This window comes from Rhynchophorus ferrugineus, unplaced genomic scaffold, assembly GCF_030347505.1.
Source record: "Rhynchophorus ferrugineus isolate W39M unplaced genomic scaffold, kcgeb_rfMv2 rfM8, whole genome shotgun sequence".
Classification (NCBI taxonomy): domain Eukaryota; kingdom Metazoa; phylum Arthropoda; class Insecta; order Coleoptera; family Curculionidae; genus Rhynchophorus; species Rhynchophorus ferrugineus.
The window spans coordinates 34,789,908-34,813,214 of NW_027472587.1; the positions used below are offsets into that span (position 1 = coordinate 34,789,908).

The 23,307-nt window shown below is 31.7% G+C and overlaps 1 long non-coding RNA gene across 1 annotated transcript in view; it reads left to right on the forward strand.

Moving 5' to 3' along the window:
• Nucleotides 1–2,495: 2,495 nt before the first annotated feature.
• The window catches only part of LOC143201161 (uncharacterized), a 63,364-nt gene continuing 42,552 nt past the window's right edge, over nt 2,496–23,307 (forward strand). The window contains exon 1 of the long non-coding RNA XR_013006894.1: nt 2,496–2,500. This is a non-coding gene — a long non-coding RNA (uncharacterized LOC143201161). The remainder of the gene's footprint in view (nt 2,501–23,307) is intronic.

The following is a 23,307-nucleotide window of genomic DNA, read 5'->3' on the forward strand; positions in this document are numbered from 1 at the left end:
AATACTGCCCTGCAATATTCCTGGATGTCTCACAAGCTTTTGATCGGGTTTGGCATTTGGGATTAATCTGTAAGATGAGCAAATTGTTACCGCGTAACTATTGTCAATTGCTGGAGTCATATCTTTTCGGAAGAAAATTTAGAGTATCGCACGAAATGGCGTTCTCGACATTTGAAACTATTTCGGCTGGAGTTCCACAAGTAGCGTCTTTGGACCTCTCCTATATCTGATCTACACTGCTGACATTCCAACAACAACAGAAACACTACTTGGAACCCTTGCTGACGACACAATTATTATGGCAAAAGATATATCTCTGCCTAGGGCAATAGAAAAAGTACAAGTGGCAGTCAACAAAATCTACAAATGGACGAAAGATTGGAAAATTCAACTTAATAGCTCCAAATCTGTCTACGTTAATTTTGCTTTGCGGCGAAATAATTAAAACTTAATTATATCACTCAATGTATGCCCGATTTCTCAAGCAGAATCAGCTAAATACCTTGGAATCCATATTGACGGTAGATCAAGTAGATCAACCCAAAACAACTAGTCATACAACGCTGTCAAAATAAGGTTCTTGGATTGATTACCAATGCCTATCGCTACGTAACCAACGAAAAACTGCACGATGACCTGGAAATCAAATGGATTTGCGAAGTTATCCAAGATTTTGCCTTGAAACACGAAAGAAGATTACTAAATCATACCAACGTGGAAGTAATACAACTTCTGGACAGCGCGCAGGATGTCAGAGACTGAAGAGACTGTATAAAGTGTATACCTTTAGTGTAAACTATAGCTATAAGTTATTATAATTTTATAATTGAGGAATACATATTGATGTATTTTCTCGCACTTGTCTTGCTTGTAAATTAATCCAAGTACAAATGAAAAGTAGTAATAATTTAATTGTAAATTAAAATTGTACTAAACGTATCTAATAAAGATGTTATAAAAAATGCAAATGAACCTGAAGTCTATTTAATATATAAAAATAATTCTGGATAAAACTAAATTAAAATAAACAAATAAACACATAGCGCATGTGTAAATAAATAAACCTGATATTATTAAAACAGCATATCATGTTATTTAGAAAATTATGAAAATTAGTTGGAACCGGATAATTGAATAATCATTCTATAACCGATATCGCCGAGTATTGCATTAAAATGACAACCAATGGAAATATGATAGACGGCCATTTGCAATTGTTGACCGACAAAATTCGTATTGCGTAATAAACGTTGTTGCGACTTCATCAATTCAAACAGGTCTAATCATGCCGAAGTCAACAGTTACAGTTCGTAAAATATACGTTAATTTTAAATAAAGGTTGGTTCGCGCTAATCGTTTAGGTACACAATGGCGACTGTTTAATAAACGCGCTGGTTGACCACTATCTCGTGAATGATGAATGCTAACTCTTTGGTTAACTAGTTCTGTATAGTATGATAGTAGCTCGATGTGTTGGTAGTATGAGTAATATAATAGTAAATTTTGTATAAAATATTTGTATATAAAAATACAAAACTTTGAAGGTTGTTTCCTTGATTTTTGTGATATCTGTGATGTTCTAATATTACTTAGGTTGAAACCTTCTTGTCTCTGAACGTTAACAGTTGTTGAAATCGTGGTCTTAACACGTGGGCTGAAAAGTCCCAAGCCTAATATATTGATGGTGCTAGTTTTATTGCATTTGCGCTTTTTCAGTTAGCACTAACCTTCAAAAGAAAGCTGTTATTGAGTTACTGTGTAGAGAGTGACACTATTATTTTTATTTTCGAAATAGTGAATCAAGAACAATTTCGTGTTTTAATTTTATATTGCCTCTTGACGGGAAAAAAATCCGTTCAAGAGAGGTAATGGCTTGAAAAATGTGATAAGGACTCCGCTCCATCAGAAACAGCAATGAAACGTTGGTTTGTTGACTTCAAACGTAGTCATAGAGACATCAATAATACAAAACGCAGTGGACATCCAAATGAAGTGGTAACACCAGAAAATATTTAAAAAATCCGCAATATCGTTTTGAATAATCGAAAAGTAAAGTTGCGTGAGTTAGCTAACAACGTAAACATATCAAAAGAACGTGATGGTTTTATATTGCATGAGCATTTCACTGTGAGAAAGCTCTGTTCCAAGCGGGTGTCGCGTCTGTTCACTGTTGACCAAAAACAAGAACGTGTTGATGATTCTGAACAGTGTTTAGTTTAAACGTAAAAAACCGGAATTTTTGCATCGATATGTGACAATGGATGAATTATGGATGTATCCCTTCACTCCGGAATCAAAACGATTGTCATCTGAGTGGACAGCAACTGTCTTTTGTGACTTGCCTATTTTGAGGCAAAAGATAAATCGTTGTACAAAAGAGCGGCGTTGGAATTATTATGTAACTCTTAATGGAGATTACATTGATGAATAAAGCCAATTTTGAATAAAAAATATCGCGTTTTTGACTGAATTTTTATGGAAATTACATATATGATATTCTGTACAGGCTGATTCGACAGACGTTGTCCTGTTGTTATGAGCTATGCATTTACAGTTCTAAGACGAATACACAATTAAAAAATATATGTTTCAACAAAATAGTGTTGATAACATGCTTGTTGATAGACATCATTACTATTTTTGCATTCTGGAACATTCTTTGCCATGGGAACAGTCGATATCTAACTGACTATATCGTGGTATTTAGCTGACCTTTTCATTTACATCACTGGTCGCATTACTGCCAGTATGCTGTTCTTTTTTGTCATTTCTTCAGTTCTTGTCATTCTCTACTTACACTTTCTCTGGCTTATATTGAGGATCAATAAATTTGTTAAATCTTTTAAAACACACAACTTGGTGACCTATTTAAATCACGAGTAAACATCCCTTAAACAATATATACCCTACAGATAATTCAAATTAAACTGAGAGGCAAAATAATTAACAACAGTACAAACAGAAAAGAAGAATCTTTACCCTGTAGGCCAATAAATATTTACAGTCGTATATAGTGATGTCGTATTAGTAAATAAGTTCCATTCATAAAATGGATATTTTCAATAAACAAAAAATATCGTCAAATATTTACGCTAAATATTATAAAAATATTAAGAGAAAACATATACAGTTTGATATATTTGATATTTGAGTTTTCTAATTCTATTAACAGTTTACAATGTAAATTTACCGAACATTTAAATTTTGAGTTTGTGTGGGCTGGTTTTCGCCCAATTAGTTTTACAATTCGTTGTCTTAAAACTTGTTTGGTCATCCGAGCTATTCTTTGCCATTTATAACAAAATAGCCAATTTTAAATGTTTGAATCTAAAACCGACAATAGGGTTATGAAAAAACAACATTACCGTAAGTTTCTAAAATTACTTGATAGGCTTTAGCATCAGATATTTTAACATCAAAAAACAAATGTAATGAATGCCCAAAATACAATTTTCAATCTTCCATTATTATGATATGTTGTTTATATTGAATAGCTGAATAATATGAAATAAAAAACCGCTATTTTATGTAGAGAAATGTTAAAACCATCGAACTTTACAGTTATTTACATTGACACTTTGCATTTTCTCTAACAGCTTGACAAAATTGCATGTGGATAGCACTTAACAGTTTTCCTACATTTTCTGTATCATGTAACAAGTACCTACAAGGTGCAAAATTAACCTTGTGCTAAATGGTGAAGAATAATTTATATAACAGTTTAAAACAAATAACTTGGTCTCCACAAGTATTTTAATTAAACTAATGGCGCTATATATAATTTTAAATCACGAACAAAAAGCCATTGAACAATGTAAACCATACAGATAATTCAAATTAAACTGAGAGGCAAAAGAATTAACAACAGTACAAACAGAAAAGAAGAATCTTTACGCTGTACGCTAACATATATTTACAGTTGTATATAGTGATGTCGGATGAGTAAATACGTTCCATTCATTAAACTTATATTTTCAATAAACAAAAAATATCGTCAAATATTTACGCCAAATTATATAAATATATTAAGCGAAAACATATTTAGTTTGATATATTTAATATTTGATTGTTCTAAATTTATTAACAGTTTATAATGTAAATTTACCGAACAATTAAATTTAAGTAAATTTTGAGGTTGAATGGGCTGCTTTTCGTCCAATTAGTTTTACAATTCATTGTCTTAAAACTTGTTTGGTCATCCGAGCTATTTTTTGCCATTTATATCAAAATAGCCAATTTTAAATGTTTGAATCTAAAACCGACAATAGGGTTATGAAAAAACAACATTACCGTAAGCTTCTAAAATTGCTTGATAGGCTTTAGCATCAGATATTTTAACATCAAAAAACAAATGTAATGAATGCACAAAATACAATTTTCAATCTTCCATTATTATCATATGTTGTTTATATTGAATAACTGAACAATATTAAATAAAAAACCGCTATTTTATATAGAGAAATGTTAAAACCATCGAACTTTACAGTTACTTACATTGACACTTTGCATTTTCTCTAACAGCTTGACAAAATTGCATGTAGATACCACATAATAGTTTTCCTACATTTTCTGTATCATGCAACTAGTACTTACAAGGTGTAAAATTGACCTTGTTCTAAATGGTGAAGAATAATTTATATAATAGTTTAAAACAAATAACTTGGTCTCCACAAGTATTTTAATTAAACTAATGGCGCTATATATAATTTTAAATCACGAACAAACAGCTATTAAACAATGTAAACGGTTTAGTTAATTCAAATTAAACTAAAAGGCTGAAGAATTAACAACAGTACAAACAGAAAAGAAGAATCTTTACGCTGTACGCTAACATATATTTACAGTTGTATATAGTGATGTCGGATGAGTAAATACGTTCCATTCATAAAATGGATATTTTCAATAAACAAAAAATATCGTCAAATATTTACGCTAAATATTATAAATATATTAAGCGAAAACATATATAGTTTGATATATTTAATACTTCAGTGTTCTAACATTATTAACAGTTTACAATGTAAATTTACCGAACGATTAAATTTAAGTAAATTTTGAGTTTGTGTGGGCTGGTTTTCGCCCAATTAGTTTTACAATTCGTTGTCTTAAAACTTGTTTGGTCATCCGAGCTATTCTTTGCCATTTATATCGAAATAGCCAATTTTAAATGTTTGAATCTAAAACCGACAATAGGGTTATGAAAAAACAACATTACCGTAAGCTTCTAAAATTGCTTGATAGGCTTTAGCATCAGATATTTTAACATCAAAAAACAAATGTAATGAATGCACAAAATACAATTTTCAATCTTCCATTATTATCATATGTTGTTTATATTGAATAACTGAACAATATTAAATAAAAAACCGCTATTTTATATAGAGAAATGTTAAAACCATCGAACTTTACAGTTACTTACATTGACACTTTGCATTTTCTCTAACAGCTTGACAAAATTGCATGTGGATAGCACTTAACAGTTTTCCTACATTTTCTGTATCATGTAACAAGTACCTACAAGGTGCAAAATTAACCTTGTGCTAAATGGTGAAGAATAATTTATATAACAGTTTAAAACAAATAACTTGGTCTCCACAAGTATTTTAATTAAACTAATGGCGCTATATATAATTTTAAATCACGAACAAAAAGCCATTGAACAATGTAAACCATACAGATAATTCAAATTAAACTGAGAGGCAAAAGAATTAACAACAGTACAAACAGAAAAGAAGAATCTTTACGCTGTACGCCAACATATATTTACAGTCGTGTGTAGTGATGTCGTACGAGTAAATACGTTCCATTCATAAAATGGATATTTTCAATAAACAAAAAATATCGTCAAATATTTACGCCAAATAATATAAATATATTAAGCGAAAACATATATAGTTTGACATATTTAATATTTGAGTTTTCTAACTTTATTAACAGTTTACAATGCAAATTTACCGAACGATTAAATTTAAGTAAATTTCTCCACAGCATCGCGTACAAGCAAGTCCCCGCCGGCATCGTACTGGGAGAATATATAAATAAGATCGGTCAACAAATAATACAAACAACGGCTACAAAGTTCAGTTTGGGTATTTCTTTGTGCTCGTATAGGTTATTGATTCTTTTTGTTTGACCGTAATTACAGCGGGACGATAATCGTCGCTTTTTCTACTTGATTTTTGTCAGGTCTGATGGCTCTATTTAGTCGATTTCGGTTTATTTTACCACTCACCGATATTTGCATTCTGATTCGTAGTTAAGCAGTCGATGTCGGACTAATTAAAACTATTATGGGAACGTATGGACGCTGTTTTGTTTACAATGTCGGATTGGTGGCGGTCGTTTTGTTTTCATTTTTTAATAAGCGTCTTTTCCTACGATTTTATAGTTGATTTTTGCGTATCGGTTTTAATAATTTAAACAAAAACCATCGTATAGTCTACGGCAATTTAATCAATCAAATAGCTAGATGATTTTAATGCCAATCACTATCAGTTTTTTTAAAAGTCTCTTTTTTACCTACGACGGTTTATCTGGAATGGACCTATAGTTTATCCTGCTCTGAACCACGGTTCTCGGAATTAAGCTTACCGACTGACCAACAACCAACTTAGAAATCATCATAGAAGACATCCGGTCTTACCCAGCCTGGTTACTGGCGTGACTGGGATGGTTATTCCTTGTCGGATTTTCCACTGTTGCCTACAAATAAATTTACAATTACAATCACAAAAATAAAGTACATCCATGGCCCAGCATGATTCGAACCCGCGAGTATCACAGCAGTAGGAGTACTGTCTTGTCGCCGTGACCACTGCTCCAACTGTCTCCAATGTCATTCAATGTGTACAATTTTGAGTGTTCCATGACTAGCGTTTGTATACACTAAAGAACTCAATAATATTCAATGGAAAACTACTATTTTACATGACTAAGGAAACGTGAAAACTATCGAACTTAACCGTTAGAATGCTGCTTACATAAAATTTTGGTGCATTTGTTTCCAAATTGTAAAAGGATTATAATATCTGTTTTTAAAATAAATTAGAGTTAATTTTATATAGAATACTGTATTTAATTAATTTGATATATTTTTGAAAGAAATAACAGTATCAATCAAGAATTACATATATTTAGACTTTTGCAGTCAGATTGTTTCTTTCCTTTCTTATAATTCACAGGACAGTTTCAGCAATACAAAGTAAGGTATTAATATGACTCCCCAAATAATTAATATCAGACGGAACCACTAATAACTGAAGCTAATTTATTTATTATCATTATTTTTTCTTATTTCTGTTAACAAGAAATATAACATTATAACTACATATACATCCTTAATTTAAAATACATTTTTGGAAAAGATATTGATTAAGATATTTCAGGTTATCTTAATATTTATTTATATCTGTATGTTTTGTTACTATTACAAATAATATATTATATATTAATATGTCATTGACTTCTTGAAAATCTGGCGCGGTGACTTTAAAAACATTACTGGTGTCTTAAAAAACACTGCCGTGATATTTTGGTCGTGCCAGCACAAGTGCCGCTGAACGTTTCACATGTGTAGTCGCCATGATAAAAATCCATAAATTGGACTATAAACAGCAACCTCATCCCTCATATTTTTCAGATTTAGTCTCATGCGACTATTTTCTATATTAGAAGATGAAGCCGATCTGCCCACCACAAAAATAGCTACTACAAATGACAACATACGCACACGACACAGAAAAAATATTGCCATAAAAATCCAGTCACAGCATCACTATACCTACAAACCTATCTGGAGCAAATACAATTATGGTTGAGGACGTGACGTATTAAAGCCAATAAAACAAAATCCACCCATGTAACATTTACCCTGCGTAGAAGCACATGTCCACCAGTGAATATCAATCATCGTCAACTCCCCCAAGCAGAGCATGTTAAATATCTTGGTATGCACTTGGATCGATGCCTAACCTGGAAGAAGCACATACTCTCTAAACGGAAACAACATGGACTAAAATTATATCAAATGTATTGGGTCATCGGGCGCAAATCCAAGTTATCATTAGATAACAAGGTATTGCTGTTTGAGTCTATACTCAAGCCTATTTGGTCATATGGAATCCAACTATGGGGTACCGCTAGCAAATCTAACATATCCATTATTCAACGGTTCCAAAATAAAGTATTGTGTGCCATTGTTGATGCTCCGTACTATATTTCAAATAAACTGATATAACGCAATATTCCTCTAGAACCTATAACGAGTATAATTCAGCGTGTTTGTGTGAAGTACTTCGAAAGAGTGTCAGTGCATCCCAACATACTCGCTAACCATCTAAATATGCGACGTGATAGTGAAGTGCGAAGAGTAAAACGTTTAACACCACCTGATCTGATTACTGGACATATATAGACTTTAGAATAAGCTCTAGAATAAGACTAATTAATTAAGATAATATTTTATACAGGACATCGCTTAATGAAGTGATTTTTTACATGCCACGTAGATATAATATAGACATAGGAAATATTTATTGCCTACAGGGCAGATTGTGGAATCACAAAGAGTAAAAAAGAGAATTTGAAAAGTGATAGGGTGGAAAGAGATTTGGATTAAATGAAGAGGTTATCACTGAAACAAGCACCTATTTTGATATAGAGTTTCATAAAACCTGTTATTTGTAAAGAATAGAAAATTTTGAGCAACGTTGGACTAAAAGACTTGAGATAGAAAGAGGTTATTTGGGAAATAAATCACTTTTTAATTAAAAAATATCTTTCAAAAAGTCATTAATGTATTAAATTGTTCTCGTCTATGTCTATTGCTATTTATATTATTATTAAAACTCACTTATAAATATAGGTAAATAAATAAGAATAAGATCAGCATGAAATATTATATTGGAAATAAACTACTTCATGGTTTTAAGTACTTTTTAATAATCGTAGGTTTCATGGCAAATCAACCCATAGAGATTAGTGATTAATACAATCAATTGGGACATATATAATAGGGGCATTGAACTTGATAAGAATTGAGCTATCGGTCAAGTTTAATCTATAATATACAGTAACATAAAAATACAAAGAAAAGTTAGTAAAAACTGCACCTCTTTGTTAGATATTCAAGAGAGGTCGTTAATCCATTAATTTCAATAAAAACATTTTGGTTTCAATAAGTGGTTTAAAGTTTAAATATGTTGAAGAAATGTTTATTGAAATAACTAAGTGGCTTTATTACATCATTGATTTTAGAATATTCCTAAACTCTAGAAGCCGCATTTTTTATTGAAATTGAAAAATGATCCCAGTCACACCAGTAACCTGGCTAGGTAAGACCGGATGTCTTCTGAGATGGTCTCTAAGTTGGTCACCGGCCGGTCGGTAGGCTTAATGTCGAGAACCGTGATTCGGATCCCACATCAAACTGTAGCTCCGGTCCAGATAAATCCTCCTTGGTAGAAAGGAGACTTTAAGATATTAAAATAATTGATTGACTCATCAAGAGCAAAGTAACAGATCCCAAGTGATCTTCTTGCATGATGTTATAGATACGAATGAGAAATGTATCCGCTAGACATTTTCAGGTCAATGTGGCGTGATTTTGTTGGTACATTGTTATGAAAAAGTGAAGAAGTGCGAAAAATGTCAAACATCACTGTCAAACCAATATCTTTTTTCTGACACCGTATCGTCATGTTACCAGAAAGATGTAGAAAATAATTGACAACATTTTCATTAATATATAATGTACCATTTGTTCTCAATGGATGCAATTTTAAAGTGAAAAAAATGATCAAAATACACGCAAACAATACACGCATCGATTGAAATACACGCACCTAATAATAAAAACGTATCATCCGTATTGCATTGTACAATAATTTTTAAATATTTATTAATTATACAGGTAAATAAATCCCAAATATACACACAATCACTAAATGAATTTTATTTGTATTTAGAAAACAAAGCTAATTTAACGTAAAAGATAACTAGCGAATACCTATAGAGAGGCTGAACAAATATATGAGATAAAGTTACCGATTTAAGAAATATTTGAACATAATCATTTTGTAAATTTATATGGCAAACTGTTAACACGGTGGAAAAAGTCAAATATTGATCGTTAAATACTTAAAACTATATGTTTTGCTTAACAAATTTATATTATTTAACGTAAATATTTGTATAAAAAATTGTTTATTGAAAAAAGCAGCGGCTTTGAATAAGTGACATATGTGGATTCTGATTACATACTAATAGCAAATATATGTATAGTACTTAGTGTATCTAGTATATAATGTATATTGTATATTTATATAAATTGCTAGTTGAGAGTTTCTAGTTATATGTACACAGTTTCTCTGAGCACAGGATAAGAGTTTATACTGGAATCTAGACGAGAAAGACGTACATTTGAAATTTGAATATGCTGATTATACGTAATATAGCTGATGCCTGTTTGCCTGGGCGTAGCTTCTAATATTTTACTATGATCAAAAACACCTTTTGTAACACAGGGGTAGGTGAAGTATTAATGGGAGTACCGTCAGCATGGAAGAAAACGATGTTTAAAAGGTGCGTTTATTGTTTTTATTGATTAACCGACTTCGAAAAAGGAGGAGGTTCTATGTTCGGCTGTATAACAGGTCAATTGAAAAGTCCCCGGCCTACCATAGTAAAACACATTTTTTTGGCAAAATTAGTTTGAGCAAAATTTTTTAATCAACATAATTCCCTTCAAGGGTGATACACTGATCATACCGACCCTTGAACTTTTCGATACCATTTTTGTTCTACGATTTGTTCTTTGCTTTAAAATAGGCCTCAGTTTCGGCGATCACCTCTTCATTCGACGAAAATTTCTTCCCAGCGAGCATTCTTGTGAGATCTGAGAATAGCAAATAGTCACCAGTGGCCAGATCTGCAGAATACAGTGGATGAGGAAGCAATTCGAAGTTCAATTCATGAATTTTTGAAACGGCACATTGTCTTAGTGAAACAGCACTTTCTTTTTCTTCAAATGTGGCCGTTTTCGGCGACTTCGTCCTTCAAACGGACCAATAATGCTATGAAATAGTCCCTGTTGATAGTCCTTCCTTCTTCAAGGTAGTTAATGAAAATTATTCCATGCGCATGCTAAAATACAGATGCCATAACTTTGCCAGCCGACTGTCGCGTTTTTCCACGCTTTGGAGCGGGTTCATCGTGTGCAGTTCACTCGTATGACTGTGGATTGGACTTCGAAGTAAAGTGATGAAGCTATGTCATCCATTGTCACATATCGATATAAAAACTCGGTTTTATTACGCTTGATCATCTTCAAACACTGCTCCGAATCATCAATCCTTCGTTGCTTTTGGTCAAAAGTGAGCTCGCGGGGCATCTACTTTGCACAGAGCTTCCTCATACGGAAATATTCGTGAATGATATGATGTACACGTTCAATTGATATCTTCACTTAATTTAGAGTCATTCAAAATCATTTTGTGGGTTTTTTAAATGTTTTCATCGGTAACAACTTATTTTAGGAGTCACCGCGTTCACCGTCTTCGGTGCTCATTTCAACACGTCTAAACTTACCATACCAATCCTTGATGGTTGATTTTCCTGGGGCAGTGTCCGGAAACTCAGCGTCAAGCCAAGTTTTTGCTTCAACTGTATTTTTTCCCTTCAAAAATCAATATTTTATCAACACGCGAAATTCCTTTTTATCCATTTTTTTCACAATAACAAAAGTTGCTTCACTCAAAATGCTATAATTCACAAACTGATGATCCGATAGCTGTCAAATTTATACACGTATCTTTTGAGGGTTAGGACTAGGTAAACAACATTTAGATTTAATTCTAGTAGCGCCAACTATGTGTCAGGCCGGGGACTTCTCAATTAACTTGTCAGTTTGTTTTTTAAGCACTAACTATAGCATATAAAACCTCGTAAAAATATTGTTGACAACTGCTTCTATTATTCTTCAATTTTTTGAGCGAAAACTGAAGAAGGTTTAATTAAAAGTTCTTGTTTTGTAGAGATAACGATGTATTGATTAGGGCGATAGTGTGCAAGATGAAGATATTGCTTTGAGATAGATGAATGACATATACAAATTGTTTTCTGAATTTTTTTGTAAATAATATTAAATAATATGTATGTAAATATATTTCAAATGATCTCTATACTATTGTGATATTTTTCACCTCCTTTTTCTGCAGATTTGCAATAAAATTGTCTAATAGAATGTTTTCCAAATTCTATTTACTTCATACAAAAATTACAACACTGACAAAATGCGTATTTTAATTAGTATTTAATTTAAAACAATTAATAAAAAATTAGTGATAACTTTTGATATTTTTATTATTGTCAGTTTTTAAATGTGTTCCCAGCACTTTTTTTACTATTGTAACATATGTTTGATTATTGCTTTTTAATTTCAAGGGGCTATGTTTATTTAAAACCAGTTATAAAACAAAGTATATGATCAGAGCGCGTTAGAAGAGCGCTTGTTCCCTCAGATTTTTAATTGAAATGAAAGAAAATGCGCATGTGCTGAACCGAAATTACATTCTGTTTACTGTAGGCTGCAATGTTATGAGTGTTGGACTTTCAAGCCATCTATTAGGAAAAATGGAATTAATTTTTTTCGCTAACATATATATTGTGCATATATTTGAAATGATAAACTGTAGATAGTATAAAACACATATATAAACACATAATATAATGCATAAATATTGGTTTGATGGTACAGCTGCAGTTTTTAATTATGTTAATTCATGAATGTTTATTTTTATTTACAGACAAGACTGCAGATTTTGATAACGATACAAGGCTTAGATACAACTATGTTTACAGTCAGTTAACTTAACGTTTTTTGCGTAATATAATCAAACAACCTTAATATACAAACTATAGTGACTGTATAATTAACTGTAGTTTAAATCCTTCGATAATATATGCATTATATGTAATATAATATTAAGAAATATATATATTTGATAACATTAATATTGGCTCATTATTATACAAAAGTCAAAGTTGACATCACGAAGTTGTGACGCCATAAATTTTGATTTTTCTTTTGGACGGGCTGTATCTGATGCAGCAACAAAAAAGATTGTTTCTGGAATCTAGATGGTAGATTTCCTTTGGTCATTTTCCACTCTATTGGGTTTGACGATGAAAAAACTCTAATAAAGCAATTACATAAAATAAACAAGTTATATTTTAAGAGAAAAGAAATGTTATAAATGGATAAAATAAATCTAATGTAAATAGAACGGTATCAAAGTAAAATTAATATATCCGGCTGATTCGGATATACTATAGGATGGTGTCAGTATTGAATTGAACTGAGAGTAATACCGAGTTGAAAATATCCGGCGTATAACTGAAATATTAATTTTAATATCTGTACATAAAATGGCAAATATGTACATACCATTGACCGTTTTTCTGTTTTATTTAAACAGTTATTAATTCTACTTTGCCTTTTGGTTAAATACGTTATGAGGATTTCTGTTTACATTTTTCGCTTTCTATTAGATTCCGATTTACGTAATAATTCGTGTTCGATCGAATAAATGTTGGAGCGATTTTTTACTAATAGTTTCCTATTAAACGGGACGTACAATGACGTAGGGTTTATTTTCGTAGTGATTTAATTAACTTCATGATTATTTTATCAAAACAAAGAAAAATTCAATAAGGCAAAAAAAGTGTAGAAAGTTGATTTAAAACGAATAAAACTAAGGATACCAAGAATACCACCTATTAAAAACAATTGGTTAGAAACAATAAAGAAAAGGCTGACATTTCCTCTACTGTATTAATGAATGCGTTTGAGCTTTTCTCCACCAGCTTCGTAAATTATCCACTTCAGACCGACCTATGCACTGAGAACATTACTGCCAGAGAAGTTAAATAAATAATAATAAGGTAGAATGGTTGTAAAATAGCCCCAGGATATGATTTAATCACGAAAAAACTACTTGGCAATTACTATGAGATAAGGGTGTAAACTTAACAACAATCATATTTAACACAATATTACGAGTGAATTATTTTCCCAGCATTGGGGAAATAGTACCGATAATACTCAGAACACGTAGAAAAAAAACCAGAATATTTATAATAGAAAAAAGCAACATTATTTTATATTATTAGATTGATATTTATAACAAGCACGGAACTCTAGAACGAGGGCATATATTGGTAAACAAAATAAAAAACAGCCGGCTTGGCTGGTGCAGTGGTAAAGGCAACAGGACGGTCCACCTACTGTTGCGATAGTGTCGGGTCCAAATCCTGCTAGGACATACCTACGAACAATCTAGGCAAAAGTGTAAAATTTGACAAGGAAAATGATTTCAGTCACGCCAGTAACCAGGCTGGGTAAGACCATATGTCTTCTTGGATAATTTCTAAGTTAGTGGCTCGCAAGACGATAGGCTTAATGCCTATAATGTATATATATATATATATATATATATATATATATATATTTCAGAGTTTTAATAAAATGTGGCCCATATTTGTAAAAAAGTGACTTCAAGCAACCATTATAGGCCATTTAACTCCATTACTATCTAATTATACCAACATATTATCAACTGCAAGATTTACGATTAGCGACCGATTACAGGAAATCGTCATCAATTGAATGCCATGTAAGTGTAACATCTAAAATCGTTGCTAAAATGCTGTTTCAAAGGTATGATCGGAAGTAATTTATGCATCGAATACTGACGAGTGATGAAAAATTGATTTATTTTGAAACCCCTAAGCTCAAAAAATCATGGTTATCAGCTGGTGAAGCCGGCGGATCGACTGCAAGGCCAAATTGTTTTGGTTTGGTGGGACCAGAATGGCGTGGTTCATTACGTATTGTTGAAACCTGGAAAACAGTTAATAGTGATAGTTACTGACAACAAATGATCAATTTGAACCATGCATTTATCGAAAAACGTACAGAATGTGCCAGAAGATACGGTAAAGTGATTTTACAGCAGGATAACGCGCCGTCTCATATAGCAAAACCGGCCAAGGAAGCGTTGAAAGCACTTGGATGGGACATATTATCTCGCACCCGCCGTACTCTCCAAACCTTGCCCGTCCGATTATTAAATTTTTGCATCAATGGCGTACATGCTTGCACAGCAGCACTTCGTCAATTTCGAACGAACTGTTTTGCTCAAAAGACAAATATTTTTTTTGGAATAGCATCTATAAATTGCCTGAAAGATGGGCATGAGATGTAGAATCAAATGGTCAATACTTTGAATAAACACGTTTTTCCATTTTCTTGAATATTATGTCGTTTTTTTCCTAAAAAAAAGACAGCAATGACTTACGGTACACTTGGTACTTGGCTGTATATTCTTTTCGAGTCTTGGTGATTTAACATACATTAATTTTAAAATATGGAAGAACAAGGGTAAGTGCAGAATGTAAGGATATATTTTTAAAAGTTACAAAATTCAAATAGAATCACTATTATAAATAGTGGGAATATTAGTTGCCAAATTTATAACAATCAATCAAATCAAATCAACGACAACAAATAGGTATCAACATATGTCAAAATTTAATGATAACAAGAACAGAGAAGAAAAAGATTCTTGTTGTGTTGGAAGTAGTCAAGTCATTAATGAGGTTTGTCCATCAAGAATAATAGCAAAAATTGTAGTAACTGGTAATAATTAGACATTCATTTTAAACAGAATATATTTTAGTAATGATTTAAATATTATTTTGTAGGTAAGATGTAGCTACAATTAGTTGAAAGTGAAAGTCGAAGAATGTGAAATTCAGAGAATCAGAGAAGAAAAATGTAAAAACAGTGTACAGTAATACTATGAAATAATTAAATTTGCTAACAAAAGTAGACATGCATCAAATAAACAAAATATAAAACAATTAACGACATCTTAATGATCTAACGACAAGGAAAATACAATGCATTGTTATATAAGAGTATGGGTAAATAAATTATTGTTTTGTAAACATAATGATGCCTTGACTGAGATTTCTTGCAGCTTACAAGTACGATCATCCATTCGTTTTAGGCTAGTAAATGTACAATATGTTAATCGAAAGCTGGAGTAGTCAATTCATTAATGGGGTTTATGGATCAAGAATAGTAGCGATCATAGTTGATCATATTTGGAGCTTTTTGTGGCTTTTTCGTTTGGGTTTAACCATATTGGCTGGATTTTCCTCTATTTATGATAATGTTTATTTATGTGATTTTTCGAGTTCTTGTTAATTGTTCAAATATGTAAATTAATTGAAATATATTTATATATTTTTAATAAAATATTTTGAGTAATGTATTCTGATAAACCCAAGCCCAAAAACCGATGGGTAATAAAATAAAGACTAATTTGTCGTCCATTTCGATCTAATCGTGATCATCAAATTATACTATAAAAAAACAATTGATAGCACATTAGACTTAGTACCGGGCTTGAAAAAATATTCACACCATTACGATGGAATACGCATTAATTTTAAGGGGGTGACGTTAGCCCGCTTCGCTTCCGGTTCGACGCGTTGCAAGTCACGTGGCCTCTCTGTCGGAGCAAAGGTCACGTGTCTCGAAGGTTATTATTAAAATTTCTGTCGAACGTAACCTCGTATTATTGTTTAATTATAGATAACCGTAGCATCGCAGTTACACAGTACTTCCTGTCACATCGCGTTGTTTTAGTTCATTACTAATGCAGCGGTTATACCATAGATTGGTAATCAATATAGCGTTTTACGGGTTACACGAGAAACTTAACTTAAATTGCTTTGATATTGTTTTGTTATTAGTATATTAGGCTATCACATATCACGATAACAAGCAAGGAATATTCGTTTTGTGAAATTTCGCTATAATTATAAGAATTTTGGACAACGATATTTTATATTCAACGTTGCCAACTTGTGAGAAATTCCCAAATCGGCGAGGAATATCATGTTGATATTTTATGAATTGGCATTATGCGGGGAAAATGCGGGGATTTTAACATTTAATCAACACATTCAATATATTACTGTTTATTTCCAATTAAATTTTTTAAAATTATTTTGTTAATAACGGTATTCAACATTAACGGCATTAACGACTCAATGCTACACATTTTTTAGCTTTAAACAAAATCAAAAACTATTGGATATTTTTGGAAGAAAGCATTGAAAATTTGAAATAGGACGAAACATACCTCGTGCTATTGCGGATTTCTAGAGAGTAGGTCAATAATTTTATATTACATTGACGCCAGATAGTGACCCTTTATTGTCACTTATATCTGTTGTAATCCCATCAGATGCTCAACAGATATAAATTAATGAATTATCTGTACCAGCACAAAAATTAGATGACCAGTAGCGAGCTATTCTAGATTTTGATCAACATGGGCTTGAACATCATGAAGACACCATTAGTGGTGAATGCTACTGTTAAATTCAGTTTAATTTAAATTGAAAAACTTGAAAACAAAGAATCGCAATCGACTAATTAGAGATACTGTAGTGTCTTCAGTTGCAACAGGGGAAGTGATTAAGTAATTGTATGACTGTGCTAAGTTTAATTATTATCAAACAGTGTGACGAATACACTGACCTACACCCAATACATTGGGGTGTTCTGCAGACCAGTGTTCTTGGACCATTGTTCTTATCTATTGTATAAAGCTGAACTACCGACATCAAGAAACACTACTGTCGCAGCATATGCTGACGATACAGCGGTTTTAGCATCACACGAGGATCCAATATTAGCCACAAGAAGCCACCATCTTCATCTTAACAAAGTCGAATTGTGGTACAAAACGTGGCGTATCAAAGCAAATGAGACAAAATCTACCCATGTGATATTCACCCTTTGTAAAAAAGCATGTCCCTCAGTAAAATTGAATAATCATGAACTTCCACAAGTAGACAAGGTTAAATATCTGGGAATGTATTTTGATCGACGTTTGACATGGAAAGAACACATGATGACAAAAGGCAAACAGCTTGGGCTTAAACTAAACCAAATGTATTGGCTGATCTAAATTATCATTAGATAATAAGGGTTTGTTGTATAAGTCAATACTTAGTACCATTTGGACCTATGGTATTGAACTGTGGGATACTACTGGCAAATCTAACAAAGAGATTCTCCGGAGGTTCCAGAATAAAGTGTTGTGAGTCCTCGTCGATGCCCCATATTACTAGTGCGAAGTACTCTGAAAGACTATTAGTGCATCCCAATGCACTCGCCAAACAGTTAAATGTGCGTGATGACAGTGTAGTGCATAGCCTCAAACGCAAACTACCATATGAACTGATTAATACACATAGAGAAGCTATAATAGTTTTTAGAATAAGTTAGGATAGACTTTAGAATAAGTTAGAATAGTATCTAGTATAAGATTTATATTATAAGTTGTACAGTAGATCACTTACTGAAGTGATCTTCTACATGACAGAATAGTTGTATTATATAACTGAAATCATATAATAAGAATATAGATATATAGAAATACCAGATAGTCAGTCAAGTAATCAAGAGAATTGTAAGGGGGCTTAGGAAAGACTCCATTGTCATGAGAATATTGAACTATTGAAACTTTTGGATACCACCAGAGTAGGACACAGTACAGTAATCAAAATAATCAAATCATCTGATCTTGTGTGGTGAGGTGAATATAATAAAAAATACAGTAGTGACATGTATAAACATTGTTTAACCAGAGACAGAGATAGGGCCGATGAGTCTTCCAAGTTATATACCTAGAGTTAAGTTATCATAAAAACAAATTGTAGGTTAGTCGGAATCGAGTTGTCACAACGTAATAATGAAATAATAATAAAATGTATATTTATATTTAATGCTCTGAAGTTGTTACAGTATCGAGAATAATATTACTATTGATAGTTTATTATAAAGTTCAGTGGTGTAATAGAAATTAGATTTAATTAAATGCCATTTAAATAAGGTATGTTTGTTACTACTATCTCAAGGGTAGTTATTATATCTGTTAATATACAGACATTTATTGTATTAATTAACGTTATATATGGAATACATTTCTGATCTTATATTGGACTGTGGTCGAATTTCGACTGTAACCATAAAATGGTAATATCAAAATTAATTATTAAAATCGTGTTTTTATGTCACCGATTACCCAAAATGGTAATTCTTGTATCTTGGGATTTTCGTCCTAATACGTCGGCTGTACAACACGCCTTTTCGTCGAAAACGCCAAGGAGAGGAACAGAAACTGGTCTGGCGGGCCAACACGCATGGAACGCCAACATGCATAGCGTTATGGTCCCATGATTTTATCAGGCCTGTCCCTGATTGGTTGTTTACACAAGGGGAAGGGCAGTCGGACGCCGAGCGACCGCTTCGCCTCTCGCCGTGTATATTTTCCGTTTGAGGTCATACGATATAAATGATGATGCCCCGGCTATACTGTAATTATCGGTGCGGCGTTGCCGCGTTTATCTATTTTCGTTAAAATTAATTGAAGGTCTATACTGAACAAAAATTATTGCATAATTGTTTTGTAGGCTGTTATTGTTATATAGTCGTTCCAATAAAACAGCAAATGCATGTCATAAACACTGGGAAACATATTGCCAAATTATGTATGGAAAAACGTAAAAACCCCTTTAAACTCTGAACATTTTTCTTTCTCATTTTACTAATTAATATTAGTCTAGTTAAGAAGAAGTTCCAAATCAATATTTTATTTACAGTCTTTTTTAAGTCAAGATAAACGAAAATTTAATTTTGGTGCAGCAACGTTACATCATACATTTTGATGACGTGCATTGGCTGTTTTGTTGAAAGGGTATATATAGTCTATTCAAAGTTATTTTGTGCATACGTCATCTAAATGCGTAACGTCAAACCGCAGCAACTCTGAGTTTTGGTTCAGTTTAGCTTTGACGTACAACAAAATTCTAATCTAAATAAAATAATTGAACAAATATGTTATCAAATATAATTTGTTTTAACATTATAGTACATCTAAAAACTACAGTTAATTATACAGCCACAATAGTTTATAGGTTAAAGTTATAACCTCTTATCATTATTGCTTTCAAAAATGTTTGCATACGTCTGACAGGCCGACGACTTTGACAGGCTCATTCGATTACGCGTTCGAACTAATCAGACATCATTGTGTCTCTTTTTAACTAGAATAAAATGGGAAGAAAAATATGTTCTAATTAATTAAACGAATTTACAATTATTAAATATCTTCATGACGTATGTACAAAAAACTTTGAATAGATTTTATATCTTTAATCTATCCAATAAAACAGTGAAGTCGGGTCATTTAAATTAATGACGTCAAAATATCGCGATGTTGTCGTATCTAACTTTCAGTTTATTTTAGCTTTTACATATAACAATATTCTAATGTAAATAAAATAATGACACAAATATATCATAAAATATAATTTATTCTAACATTACTGTACATCTAACGCATAGGCTATCGAAATATTTCAACTAGAGTTCAACATCTTCATGACGTATGTACAAAAAACTTTGAATAGACTATATATCTTTTAATCTATCCAATAAAACAGTGAAGTCGGGTCTTTTAAATTAATAACGCGATGTTGTCGTATCTAACTTTCAGTTTATTTTAGCTTTTACATATAACAATATTCTAATGTAAATAAAATAATGACACAAATATATCATAAAATATAATTTATTCTAACATTACCGTACATCTAACGCATAGGCTATCGAAATATTTCGACTAGAGTTAATTAAACAGCTACAATAGCTTGTAGGTTAGTATTATTTTATTATATTTAATCTTTTATTTACTCTATATTACCTTTTATTACTCTATTACTCTATCATGTCTAACTCTTTTATAAACTACTTATAGTATCCACTTAATTAACAATTTTATATCCAAGCAATGTATTTTGTTTTCATTAGAGAGCATATTTACCTTTTTATGTTTAGTTCTTGTCTTATTTTTGATGTTTTTCCTTGTCAAATCATTATACATTTTAACCAAATGTTCATATATGTTCTGAATAAATAAATCTTTCACACACTACAACAGGCTTTTCTATAGTTATCATTTATTAATTATATACTCTGTGTTAATTGTTTCCACTTTAATCACCACGTCAGGGTAATTGTCAGCATTGAATCATATCACATTCAGAAAGTTTTATTCAGTCACTGTCATATTCTGGATTTGAATTTAAAGTAAAATATTCTTTTGAAAAATCGGGCAACTTTCGGCGATTTTATAGGACGAAATTCACTCACTACCGCGTTAGCTATAATAATATCAGTTGAGGGCGTTGATCACTGATCAGATTGATGAAAATTTCCCACAACTTCAGCGTCACATCATTGATGCCAATGATACGAAATTCTATATGAAATATATATTTTAAAACAAATATTTCTTCTTCTACAAATAGAAATTCGATAGTTCTATAGAGGACATCTGCGCCAGCTTAGCGACAATATGATTTCGACAATTCCTTTTTACATTTTAAGATATTTAAAATTTATTTACGGCTTTTTTTTCGAATTTGTTAATATATTATTACCAATCGTTGCCGACTAACTTAAAATTTGCCTTGAGAGTGAAAACTAGGTACTTATTTAGGAAAATCAATTTGTTGTTATTTAGTTTCTAATGAAATTAAATAAAAGGTAGCAGCACTTTTCAGTGTTTTTATCATTTAATACACTTCATTACAAAACTACACAATATCACACGATTTGTTTATCTCGACGTCCTAGTTCAGTGTCATTCAAGAGTTGCAGTGCTTTGGATTTAACATGAGAGTGGTGTCACTCTCATATCTTGTTCCAATCGCTTAATTTCGTCTATGACAATTGAAATCCGAAGATCTTAGTGTAAGTAATTGTTCTTATAATATCTGGATGCATTCATAATACTTTTAAAGACTTGTGTTTTGAAATATTCGTATTAATTTTATATCACTTCTTCCAGAAGATCCCTGTAATTGTATTGAACAGCTCCATATAGGTCTTAGTATAGTATTTGCTTATATAGCAGCAAGAAATGCATGCAATTTGATATTTATATTTATTACTATATTTATTATGTTTACTGAAAATTACTTAATTATCGTTAAGAAATAGTATATTACACCACAAGGGCCGAAAGTTGACTTTTTTTGCTTGTCATGATTCCCACCGATGACGAGCAGGATCGAGATTTCAACTTTTGGCTCGTGTGGTGTATACGATTTTTTTCATAGCCGGTCGAAAGTATATTATTAACGACATTCAAAACAACATTGATGATTATTTTTAAGGTTAGAGGTAGCAACGTTAATGACAGCGGTAAACAATTTGTTGTAGTGACAGAATAAATAGTCCCTAGTTACGAGTATAAATACGCATAAGAAATTCTTTCCTCCCTCCGTTAAAGAGGCTGCGGGTGTACTTCTCACAGGAAGTAAATGTTTAACTTTCTTCCCTGTTATTAGGGACGAAAGTACGTAATTTTGACCGAGGTATGAAAAAAAAACATATAATTTCGGTATGTTTGCTGAAAATTTTAAGTGCGATTTAATATTAACTCGAGCTAGTGGCAACGTCGCCGGTGCTTTATCGGATGTTGCATTCAATTACGTTGGGAGGAAGGAGACCCCATTTCCATCTACCTACATATACATCCAACCGCCCAGATTGTTCAGTAATTTGATTCCGGTTTGCGCCGCTATGGACCTTTAATAATGGTTTTTGACGGCCGATATCAACCATTTTTTTAGTGCAATGGCGGCCAAGTAGGTATCGCTTATGCTTTCCGTCGCTAGCAGTGGTCTGATAGCATGGAATGATTTGTTTCTTTTTTCCTTTAGGATCATTGACGATAATTATTTTACTAAACTATATTATACTTTTTTATATTTTTACTGTTATTTCATCATGTGAAGGAGATAATTAAACAATGACAAATAGATGTTCTGAAATTCGTGACTGACTGAAATTTGTGACCCAACAAAAAATAAATATATATATATATATATATATATATATATATGTATTTTTTTTTGTTGGGTCACAAATAAGATAACAATGAATTTGATGAAAATCTTACCGTTAAAGGGCTTGGCTATCTCTAAAAAAAGTAATTCATGGGTTTTCTGAGGCACTCTTAAAGCTGAAAAACAAGCTGAATGAAATTCTACCAATCAATTATTTATAATTATATAATATAATATTATATAATATTATATTATATAATATTATATAATTATAAATAATTGATTGGTAGAATTATTTTTTTAGAACAT